The sequence below is a fragment of the Nyctereutes procyonoides genome, unplaced genomic scaffold, assembly GCF_905146905.1.
Source record: "Nyctereutes procyonoides isolate TBG_1078 unplaced genomic scaffold, NYPRO_anot_genome, whole genome shotgun sequence".
NCBI lineage: Eukaryota > Metazoa > Chordata > Mammalia > Carnivora > Canidae > Nyctereutes > Nyctereutes procyonoides.
In genome coordinates this window covers 54,016,478-54,029,040 of record NW_026575052.1, presented here as the reverse complement: position 1 = coordinate 54,029,040, position 12,563 = coordinate 54,016,478, and the positions used below count along the sequence as shown (strand labels likewise).

Genomic DNA, 12,563 nt, shown 5'->3' with positions numbered 1-12,563 from the left:
TTATATACCGACAAATATTATTTCTTACAAAGCTGAGTCTATACTATATGCTATTTTGTTACCAGATTATTCAAATATTTGGTCAGAGATTAACAAGGAATATTTGAGGTTAATTTTTTTAGTATATGCAGAATGATTGTATTACAATACAGTCTTCGAAGTGGAATTACTGAACCGAAGGATTTGCCGTTTCTAAGCTTTTCCATAGGAATGAGCAAACTGATTTGTGCAAAGTTGGTATCGATTTGTTTTTCTCACCGATGACATTTGAGAGGGTCCACTTCTGCGTGTCTGGGACAACACTGCGTGCTCTATTGTATTTTTAATATTTGAGCAATTGATAGGTGAAACAGTGCATGCTATTTCATGCTTCTTTGAACACCATATGTATTTTTCTGCTCCCAAATGATCTCTTCATATCCTTTCCCCATTACTCTATGGTGGTAGTTTACTTCTCTCTCTCTTTTCAAATTCTTCAAGCCGCTGTATACTAGACGTATTTAGGTCTTTGTAGCCCTATGCATGTGTGGGGAACATTTCCTTCAACTTTTCACTTGTCCTTTAAATTATTTATTTATGGGATCTTGAGGGTCCAGGAAATACTGATTTTTTTTATGTCCCTTATTACTTCTGATAAGTGAGCTTGAAAAAAAAAAAAGCAGCTGGGGAAGGTAAGATTTTGTTTTAATCTTCCAAAAAAAAAGAAAAAGGTGGAAAAGGTCATTGACAAGTAACAGCGTGCCCAGCTGGAGGTTCTGTTGCTGTCTTGACTTTTAATGCTCTGCCAACATTTGTAAGTGAGAAAAATCAGATAAACCTTTCTGATGTGGGAATGGCAGGGGTGGTTTCTGACTGAATGGGAGCCTCACCCCTGGCTTTAGCTAATAGAATGACCTTCTTTCTCCATGGCTCACCCCTAAATCAGTTAAATCTCCAATAGGGTGTCTCTCACACTTTTCAGAGAATGAATCTCCTTTTTCCATTTAGATGACTCCCAGTAGGCGTGGACGTTAACACTGTGAGTGTGTGTGTGTGTGTTTGTGTGTGTGTGTGTGTGTGTGTGTATAAGTCAGTACAATGTTTGCAAAAGGCCAGGACACAATCCCAGGTTAATGGCATGTCTAAATGTCTGTACCTGGTGTCTAACTAGCTTTTTTGAAAATGATTTTAATCATAATTTCCATGATCACTGTATCAGGATTATGAATACAATTATTTTAGATTTTTTTAAAAGTAATCTCTATACACAACCTGGGATATGAACTTACAACCTAGAGGTTGAGAGTCACATGCTTCACTGACTGAGCCAGCCAGGCACCCCCCAATTTTTTTTGAGTTTTTATTGATTTATTTATTTGACAGAGAGAGAGAGAGAGAGAGAGAGAGCAAACACAAGCCGAGGGCGGAACAGAGGAAGAAGGAGAAGCAGTCTTCCCGCTGAGCAGGGAGCCCAATATTAGGCTCCATCCCAGGATCCCAGGATCATGACCTGAGCCGAAGGCAGAGGCTAAACCAACTGAGCTCCCCAGGGGCCCCCAAAATTATTTTAAAGATTATTGTGCCACGAGGTACAGCAAGGCAGAAAAGGTTCTTCTGCATTGTGCCCATACGCTAGTCAGTAGCGTAGCTGGCTGGTGCAGGCCAGCTTTCTTTCCCCACCTCTTGTCATCATAATGATTTCAGAACCAGGGTGTTTCACTGATTAGTACCAAGAATGTAATTTAGCCATAGTGACAAGGTCTATGAATGGGTCTAAATGAGGCAACCCAATTCCATTTCTCTAGACTCGCTTTGTTCATGGTGTTTTAATACCTTTGAATCTGAATCTTTGAGATGGTGAATACATTTGCCCACGGCCCGACTGCTTGTGATTGGCACCCAGATACTTCTACGAATGTTACCCAGTTGGTCCCTTACTACAATTAAATTTGGTCTCCTGGTCTATAGGGAGGATATTGAAAGAGGTGGTGAAATGAAAAAGATGAGTGGATAGGTTGGAACAGGTCATTAGATGAGGTGGGAGAGGCAGAAAGGTGGGTAGGAGCCCCGTTGCTAGAGCAGACAGGTGGTCTGTGGCAGCCCCGTAGCCAGTGAGTAGAGATTGCAGAAAGAAACATCTTTGAAAGGACAAGGTGGGTACAGGGTCAGAAGAGGCAGGAGAAGGGGAGGTGGGCCGGGGCACAGATGGCACCCTGTGGCCTTCACCAGCATCCCCAAGCTGGGACAGACCACCCAAGTCCTAGGCTGTGTCTCCAGGGTCGCTGTGGGTCCCTCTGCCCCCACCTGCCAGCATCTGCAGCTGGAGCAGCATGGAGCCATGAAGACAAAGCTCCTGATGGCATCAGGCTTGTGCCCCAAGTTGTAAATCCCCAGCCTCTCTGTGGTGGGCCTGACGTCCGTTCCTCTGCGTTGTATTTGTCAGGCTCAGAGCCCGGAGTCAAGGTGAGGGGAATCAAGGTGCCTGGTGATGGGCCAGGTGATCGAATTTTGGAGCTCCATTCTCAATACACTACTGTGGGCTGGAAATACTGGTTTCTCCTCTGAAAAATACAGACACTAATGGCAGTTAGCTCATAAGGCTGCAGTGAGAATTGAATAAGGTCCTCCTGCAAATGTGCCTGGTGTCATCCGGCCCGTGACGAGCATGCAGTAAATCTCAGCTGGGGCACTACTCAGCGAAGACTGGCGATTGGTGGCTACTTCTCAGAGGTGACTGACCACTGCAGGGCCCGCTGCTCATTCACACAGCTCCGGGACTAGGCTCCACGAGCAGGATTTAGGTGAGGCACGCTGACACTTGCAATTTCTCTTCCCTAAACTACATGTAAACAAACAAACAGACAAAACAAGTAGTGATGCATAAGCTTCTTTGACAAATCTGTATTCGAGCAAAATGAATTACCTTGAGATTCCATATCATCCAACTCCAACATTTTTAGCTGTGTTGTAAAATTCTCAGGACGTTGGCTGGAATAATTCTTTGTGCGCAGAGCTGAAAAATGATAGATAATATTTCACTTCACACAACATAAAATTGCTGTATGTTTTACAGATTCTCTTATCTGAAACTTTTGGTAGCACAATCTAGGGAAAAAAATAACCCTGTATTTCTAGCTAAAATGGTCATAAAGAAAAATCGCAAGTCTGCCATGTTTTTCTTTCTTTTTTTTTTTTTAAGATTTTATGTAGGTAGCTATGTGTGTATGTATTTATCTAGACAGAGAACGAGTAGGGGGATGGGCAAAGGGAGAGCAAAAATCTCAAGCAGACTGGGCTCTGAGCAAGGAGCCTGATGCAGGGCTCCATCTCATAACCCTCAGATGGTGACCTGAGCTGAAACCAAGAGTTGGACGCTCAATTGGCTGAGCTACCCAGGTGCCCCCAAACCTGTCAGGATTCTAAGTGTACGTTTCCCTGGAAGGTTAACGTGGGTTAGATTTAGTGGATAACCAGGTGGCGGCACAGCATGACTTGGTCCCAGGATAGCTAGCGAAGGCTGTGATGCTAGAGGATTCAAAATGCTGACAAAATTTCCTGTAATTTAAAAGATTACTTAAGTGAAACTCCATATTTTCACTGGAAACCATCAAGTTAATTTCCAGATGGTGATTTTTTTCAAAAAGTTAATCTCTCCATGCAAACTGGACCCATGATGAGAGAAAGGTGGTCGTGATTGTTTAGTTTATGAAAAGTTAGAATCATGCCATGTTGTGCAGCAATTCTTTGTGTGTGTGTGAGTGTGTGTTTTTCCTAAAAAGTATAAGGCTGGGGGTGCCTGGGCGACTCAGTTGGTTGAGCGCCTGACTCTTGATTTCTGCTCAGGTCATGTCTCAGTGTTGTGAGATCGAGCCCTGTGTCAGGTTCCACATTCAGTGGGGAGTCTGCTGGAAATTATCTCTCTCTCCTTTTGCTCCACCTTGTTCCCCCCAACCCCCGACAAATAAATAAGTAAAATATTTTTTAAAAAGGTGCAATGCTGTTTACTCTTAGGAAATACAAGATACAAAGTGTTCATAGAAAATCCTTGTTGATTTTATTATTGAATTTTTGCTTCAAATAAAATGTTTCCTGTGCAGTTATATAGCAATGATCACGCTGTTTTTATTGTTTGTGTTGTGATGGTATCTAGTCTGTGAAATTTATGAGAACTTCTGCTATACCATCTGCCGGATAATGAGGTTGCTCTAAATACATAGATGACTTCTTTATAAATGACCATTCCAACATTTGGACAAATTATAAAGACCGATATCCCATCCCCTGACATAGTGATATAGAAATGATTCAGAAGACAGATTCTTGTTGTGTCTTTCTAGGACTTGGTAGCTTTCTTAATGTTATGCATAATTCAACAAGAAGTGTAAATAAACTAGATGAACGAAATTCAAATTTTACAGAGGAGTTCTCTGATTCAGTAAATGACAAATAAAACAAATTCCAGGATGGAGACTGGAAATTACAAAAACATTATTTCCTTCCATATTAATTTGTAATTCTGATGTAATTCCAAACAAAATGTGAAAATGTTTTGAGAAATTTCATAAATTTATTTTAACATATAGCTTAGAGATAAGTGGGCAAAAGAGCTAAGCAAATCTGTGAATTTTGAAAAGAAGAGTAGTAAAGTGAATTTAACCCACCAGAATGCACACACAAGCACGTGCGCCTACATATGTACACACACATACAGCCCACCACCCAACAAAATGTTCTTTTGTAAGACTGTTTAGACAAAAATGTAACATATTACATAGAATTACCATAGTATGGCTTAATGTAATGCATGACTCCCAAATCAGTCCTCATACACGTAAAAAAAAAAATCTCCTTCCTTTTAAAAATCTTTCTAGCAACAAGTCCAAATGTAATGTACTTTTTCCATGGAAAGGTCTAATCTTTGATTTAATCTACCCCAATGCTGACACATTCATCATGGGGGTATTTGGTATAAAAGAAAGCACAGTTTTCAGTTGTGAGTAATTAGCATTGTGTAAACACATTCTTGAGGATGGGAGCCTAACAATAAAGTATTTAAAATTACCACTAAGTCTTTCCCAAATAAAATGAGTCAGTGAGTAAACTGTTCAGTCCTACCAAGTTTGGTAAACGGGGTCCTAACTTCGTGACGTACAGCAGCTTCTCGAGAATGTGTTGTACTCAGGAGGACCCTGTGCGATCACTCTGGCCTTGAAGCTTCTCTGGTTTCCTTCAAACTGTTTGCATATATGTACACAATACAATAATAACACGTAAGTGCTATAAATTTTTTCATCCATAAGTGTACACATTTTAATATATAAAGGTGTTTGATGGAGTTTTTTTTTTAAGATTTTATTTATTTATTTATTTGAGAGAAAGAACATGAGCAAAGAGGGACAGCAGAAGGAGAAGGAGAAGCAGACTCTCCGCTGAGCAGGGAGCCCGACGTGAGGCTCCATCCCAGGACCCCGGGATCATGACTCGAGCCAAAGACACGTGCTTATCCAACTGTGCCCCCCAGGTGCCCCGATACAGATTTCTTGACCACGGTCTCTAAAGTGAAAGCCCAAAGAAAGCAGAGAGTATATTCAATTTTTGAACTATATTTTAACGTTACATAAGGCTCTCTTGAGCCCAAGAAGACATCAAGAGGGCATAGGCACTGGGGCACTGATTCACTAATTGGCCACCTTGGCAGTCTGGAAGCACACCCACAAGTGTTTAACCCCGGCTGGGGTTAAGTGCAAGAAATACTGGCTCATTCCGGGTGGTAACTCACTAAGGCCGTTTATGTCTTACTCACCCTACCATGGAAGGGAGCTTAGACTTTAGCAAGGCCCCGTAAAGAACACAGTAGATGGGACAGTTTCACATGCCATATATACGCCACTGGATTTTGGGGACTGTAGCAATTAACTGATCTCAGGGTGGAAAATGGAGATTATCATTGTTTTTTTTTTTTTCCATCCACTTACTCACCTTTGCAGCAACCATTTCTACAGGTTGAATGTCTTCCAGCCTAGAGCTGAAGACACAGAGGTCAGCAAGACCCACTCCCTTTCCCAGGTCACTGGCAGCAGTGAGTCAGGACTGTTCTAGGGAAGAGTGGGGAGCAGGCGGGTCTGGAGAGTAGCTGAGGGTGTGGAGGGCAGTGACTAGGGAGGCTTCCAGAGGAGTGAGCACAGAACTGCCATGAACAGATGTTGGGAAAATCAGGGGGTCCTGGGAAGAGCGCGGCGAGGAACTCGGCCACTGCGTGTGGCTGGGCCTCAGGTGCCGGGTCTGAGAAGCTGCACCATGACCAGCTCTTGTCTCCCCCGCCCCAGGTTCCCCCTGTGCCACCGCACATCCCACCTTCTAGGCTGGCAGGGGGTCTTTCCTCTTGTATCAAGCCTCCCCAAGACATCTACACGGGAACTCTCTCCCTCCTAAATGCATCCTTTCAGATCCCACATGCACAACCCCTGGCTTACAGTTACAGCCCTCCTGCCATTCGCCACACTCGGTCCCTCTTTCTGACTCTACCTTTTTTTTTTTTTCTGGAGCACTTTCTACTTTCTCCTGTACTGTTGAAATTCTGGACTCATTCTGTTGCATATTTATATTTGTCTTCATCTGCTAAAATGGAAGCACCTGGGAGCAAGATCTCTGTTGGGTTCTATCTACCAATGTATTTCAAACACGTAAGTGATACTCAGCACATAGTAGGTACACTGCAAATATTAGTTGAATGAATGAAAACCTTACATAGGTCAGGCAGTCTTCTGAAGAGATGGAAAACGTGGTTTTAGAGCTATTCAGCTGGGACTCGCAGGGGAAGTCCCCAAACCACTGTTGTCACAGCAGCACTGCCATAATTACTAACTACGATTTGGACCAGGAATTGCATCTTCACTGTCCCCACTGAGAAGACATCTTTACCATCAACCATGAAGGGGTGGCTCTTAGGTCCTGTCAGTCACTCACTTCTTGGTGGATTTTACCTAATTGGCAGAAGCCAGGTGGCCCTAGTAGTTTTAGTGGCAGGAAAACCTGCAAATGTGGTTTTGGAATCACTGAAGTCAGGATGGTAGGGGATCGGAATGGGAACGAGTGGGCAAATTGTTGTAGTTCTGCCCTATGGGATGCTATTTTACTTCGTGAGCTTGGTCCTTGCTCTGTAGGGTGCTGTGCTGGTTGTCCTGCCAGGTATGTTTCATGTCCATTTTCTCAGTTAAATTTTATACCAAACTCTTGAAGTTTGAATTCATTGTTGTTAGCATTTTAAAAATAAGAAGTCAACACTGAAAGAGGTCCAGTCATTTCCTAAGGGAAAACCACATAAGTTAGTAAGTTGTAAAATCAAGTTTTGAACTCAGACAATTTCATTTTAGGGTCCGTGCTGGCTATGTAAGCTACCTACATTCTGCTTCTGCTTACTTGTAGCAAGAGAAGAAAATTTTTACCTTGCGCCTCCTAATCAGGCTATGAGGCACTTGGAGTTTCTTGATCAAACAACCCTATGCAGAACCAACCAACTCTAAGCAAAGTCCTAAAGGTGGCAGAGTTGATTTTGGAAGCATTTGGGTGTCCACAGACTTCTGTATTCTTAGGACTGGGCTCATCTGCAGACTCCGGTATTGACAAAAGATAGCCAAATAGACCATTAGAAATTGACTTGTTCATTTATAGACCACTCGATGGAGAGTTGACACAGCAGGCCAGTAGGGGAAAGACTGGCTTCTTAGTAAATGATAATATTTGACTTTTGGTTATCCATCCAGAAAACCAAAATCCCATCTAATTTGATCCCACCTCACATCACATACAAAAATCAATTCTGAATTGATTAAAGTCTTAGATGTAAAAAATAAAACTTGAAATTTTAGAACAATGCAGAAAGGAGTATTGGCATAATGATGAGATTTGGGAAGTATTTTTTAAAAAGACAAAAAATGCATGCCATTAGGCAAAATATTGAGACATTTGACTATATTCAATTTTAAAAATGCTGCTTATCATAAAAAAATAAAAGACAAGTCATAATTTATAAGAGAATATTCAAAACACAAGAAATCAACAAGTGTTTAGAGTCATATATATAATATATAGTGGATAGACATATATATGTTGTGTGTATTTTTTCATGTGTGTGTGTGTGTAGGAAAATGACAAAAGAGTAAGGGCATAAAAGACACAAGGAGGCCTTGCATAGAGGATTTCACTAGGGTCCTCTGTGGACCTTAAATTCACTAATAATACTTAATATAAGACAAGATTTAAAAACCTATCATCTGAAGGCTCTGGGGATGAGACAAGAATAAGCAGGCTTTGGAGTTGAATATGAGGCAAGTGATGGGTACAGAACACATTTCCACTTTTTTTTTCTTTACTGGCTTCTACAATGAGGGAAGATTCCACTGAGAAGCAGATACCCTGGGAGAGTAGGACTCTGGTGGGGGACCCAGGGAAAGAAGCCTAGAGTAGCTAATACAAGCTGGAGAAGGACAGAACAGAAGGAGGGTGACAAAGAAGAGATATCTGATTGTAACTCTAAGCCAAGGCTCCAGCTCAACTCTGAGCCCCATTTGCACAGGGAAGCCTGATTGCAGCCACAATACACACTGAAGTACAATCTTGTGTCTCTGGGGTGACACCAGTGTGACACTCTACACACAAGAGTCTGGTGAAGTCACTGGCTTGCTAAGACAGGAATGTCTACACTGTTCTGAAAAATGAAAAAGTATTCAAAATATATGCAGCCTAGTGGGTACAATTCCAAATTACTTGACCTACGAAGATCCAAGAAAATGTGACCTCATCTCAAAGGAAAAGATAATTAATTGATGCCAGCTCTGAGATGACCTCAGGTTGGAATTATCAGATAAGAACTTTATTTATTTTTTCAAGTTTTTATTTAAATTTCAGTTAGCTAACACACAGTGTAATACTAGTTTCAGGTGTAGAATTTAGTGACTCATCACTTACAAATAGCAGGTGCTCATCACAAGTGCTCTTCCTTCATCTGCATCACCTATTTCATCCATCCTCCCCTCCCCCACTACCTCTCCTCCAGCAAACCTCAGTTTGTTCTCTATAATTAAGAGTCTAAATCCCCAATTATCTCTCCCATTAGAAATGACAAATACCCACCATTTGCTTCAACGTGGATGGAACTGGAGGGTATTATGCTGAGTGAAGTAAGTCAATCAGAGAAGGACAAACATTATATGTTCTCATTCATATGGGGAATATAAATAATAGTGAAAGGGAATATAAGGGAAGGGAGAAGAAATGAGTGGGAAATATCAGAAAGGGAGACAGAACATAAAGACTCCTAACTCTGGGAAACGAACTAGGGGTGGTGGAAGCGGAGGAGGGCGGGGGGTGGGGGTGAATGGGTGACGGGCACTGAGGGGGGCACTTGACGGGATTAGCACTGGTGTTATTCTGTATGTTGGCAAATTGAACACCAATAAAAAATAAATCTATTATAAAAAAAGAGTCTATCAGATAAGAACTTTAAAGTCATATTAAAATTATGCTTGGTGTGTTAAGGAAAATACACTCACAGCAAATGAAAGGTCAGAAAATGACAATAAGGAAATAGAGAATATGAAGATGACCAAATGGAAAATATAGAACTGATAAATAAAATACCTGTGATAATAAATTCATCAGAAGTACATAATTGCAAACTAGAGAGAACTGAAAAAAGATCTGTAAGCTTGAAAATAGATCCCATAGAAAATATCAAGGTTGAAGATGGGAGGGAAAAAAATTGATGAGATCTTAGAGGACTGTGTAATAGGAGTGTTAGAAGGAAAGGTGACGGAGGGCCAGAGGAATCTTAGAACAAAAGGAGAATGAGAATGAGACAAAAATATTTGAGGAGATGATGGACAGAGCCTTCCCAAATTTGGTGAAAGGTGTAATTGACAGATTCAGGAATCTCGGTGAACCCAAATAGGATAAAATCAAAAGAGAATCATGATGAGGCACATCATGGGAAAACTGAAATTCAAACATCAGGAGAAAATATCTTGATATTGCAAGAAAAAAATCACAAGCCCTACATGAGGGTTGATCTCCATCAGCATGAATTTATCAGAATCCAGGGAGGCCATGAAAAGGTGGAAAACATTTTACATTGGTAAAAGAAGAAACAATAGACATATTAACTCAGAGTTCGATGTCCAGTAAAAATACCCTTTTAAAAAGAGGAACAAATGAAGACAATTTTCAGAAAAAGATAAACCAAGGAATTCATTACCATGAGACTTGCACTCCACAAATCACTAAAGAGTTGCTCCCACTGAAGGAAAGTCATGCCAGAGGAAACCTAGGTCTTTAGGAATAAATGAAAACCATTGCAAGTGGGGAGTTTGGAGGCAACCACGAAAGGCATTATTTCTCGGTTTCTTTAAAACCATATGATTTTTTTATTTTTTACTTTTTATATGCTTTTTTAAAGTAAATAACAAAGTCTTGTGGAACTTCTAATTATGTGTGTAATACATACAATAAGTAGAGTATAAAAAAGTAGTTGGAGAGGGTAAGTGGTTAATATGGTTGCATATTTCTGTATTTTATGTTAAGGGTACAAATCCACTCTTAAGTAGCCTGAAAAGTTAAAGATGTATACTGTAATCCCTAGAGCAACCACAACCACTTAAAAGTGCAAATCTGTACAGCTAAAAAGCCAATTTTTTTTTAAATAGGAGTTTGAAACATTTATGGGATCTACAAGAGACGAACAAAGTGGGAAGAGAGAAACAGAAAACAGAGGGAATAACAAACAACTTAATAAAATGGTAGACTTAGGCCATATCAATAATTACATTAAATGGTAGTGGATTAAAACACTCCATTTAAAAGGCAGAGATCGGGATGGATAATGAAGGAAGAACCACAGTTTGCTGTCTGTAAAGATGATTTGCTTTAAATACATGCAGTAGTTGAAAGGAAATGGACAGAAAGAAGAATGCTATCTAAATAATAAGCATAACAGGGCTGGAATTGCTATGCTAATAGCTAATACATGCATTTTCAAGACTGAAATCTTTATCAGACGTAACTCCAAATTGATCAAAGGATCAATTCATCAGTACGTCACAGGAAACATTTATCTCTGTATGTATCTACTCAGAGAACCTCAAAATACATGAAGGGAAAGTACCCACAGCATTACAGAGAGTAACAGGGAATTCCACAAACATAGTAGGAGATTTAAAAAAAAAAAACTTTTTTAGCGACTCATAGAACAACTAGACAAAATTTAATAAAGACATGGACACTCTGAGTAAATCTATTATTCTCCATGATCTAATTGATACAGAACACTATATCCCAAAACTACAGAATATACTTCAAGTGCATGTGGTATGTTTATCAAAGTAAACTGTACACATTGGGCTACCAAACCAGTCTGGAGGAATTTAGAAGTTTTGAAACTAGACACAGTTTGGTCTCTGACTACAACAGAATTAAAGTAGAAGTCGATGATAAGTTATTTTGAAAACTCCCAAATATTTGGAAAATATAACACTACACTTCCTCTTTTTAAACTTTTTTTTAAAAGTTTTTATTTTTAAGTAATTTCCATGAAACATGGGGCTCAAACTTAGATTCCCAAGATTAAGAGTCACATGCCACCAGTCAGGTGCCCCTCAAAACACCACACTTCTAAATAATCCATAAGTCAAAGGAAAAATCACAAAGGAAATGAGAAAATATTGAACTGGATGATAAGTAAAAGACATTAATATTTGTGGGATGCACACTGTTTATAGGGAAATTTATAGCTCTAAATGTTTATTTAAGAAAAAGAAGAAAGTTCTAGATTTAGTGGCCCATAGTTCCACTTTAAGAAGATAGGAAAACAAATAAACAAACATGTGAGAACATTATTACTCACCAGAGAGATATTGGATTCAAAGTACAGTGGGCCAGGGGCACCTGGGTGTCTCAGTGGTTGAGTGTCTTGGCTTAGGTCACAATGATCCTGGGATCCTGGGATTGAGTCTTGCATTGGGCTCCACGCAGGGATCCTGCTTCTCCCTTTGCCTGTGTCTCTGCCTCTCTGTATGTCTCTCATGAATAAATAAATAAAATTATAAAAACAAACAAACAAAAAACCCAAAGTACAGTGGGCCATTACCATACACCCACTAGAATGGGTAAAATTTAGAACACCAAGTGTACCAAAATTTGGTCAAGTAGTAGAGGAAGTGGAACTCATTCTCTCTTGGTGCAAATGCAAAATGGGGCAGTCACTTCGGAAAATTATTTGGCAGTTTCTTAAAAGTCAAATGCCCATCTGTATGTGGAGAAATCAGAACTGTCACACACAGCCAGGGGAAATGTATAAAGTGATACAGCTGCATTTGAAAACTATCTTGTCACTTCCTCAAAATGTTAAACACAAAGCTGCAATAAATCCATCAGTTCCCCTCCTACATAAATACTCATGAAAAATGAAAACAATTCCACACAAAATATTCATACAGCATTATACAGAATAGCCAAGAGTAGAAACAACCGAAATGTCTATCAACTAAGGAATGGATAGATAAAACATGGTACGGCCACTACAGTGGAACATT

General features: G+C 40.1%; 1 long non-coding RNA gene across 1 annotated transcript; it reads right to left on the bottom strand.

Moving 5' to 3' along the window:
- Positions 1 to 1,566: 1,566 nt before the first annotated feature.
- LOC129513930 (uncharacterized) lies at positions 1,567 to 12,149 on the bottom strand. The gene is made up of 3 exons (XR_008665327.1): positions 11,876 to 12,149; positions 5,095 to 5,213; positions 1,567 to 2,992 (listed from the first exon to the last, which is right to left on the bottom strand). It is a non-coding gene; the product is annotated as an uncharacterized LOC129513930 (long non-coding RNA).
- Between the last annotated feature and the right edge of the window lie 414 nt (positions 12,150 to 12,563).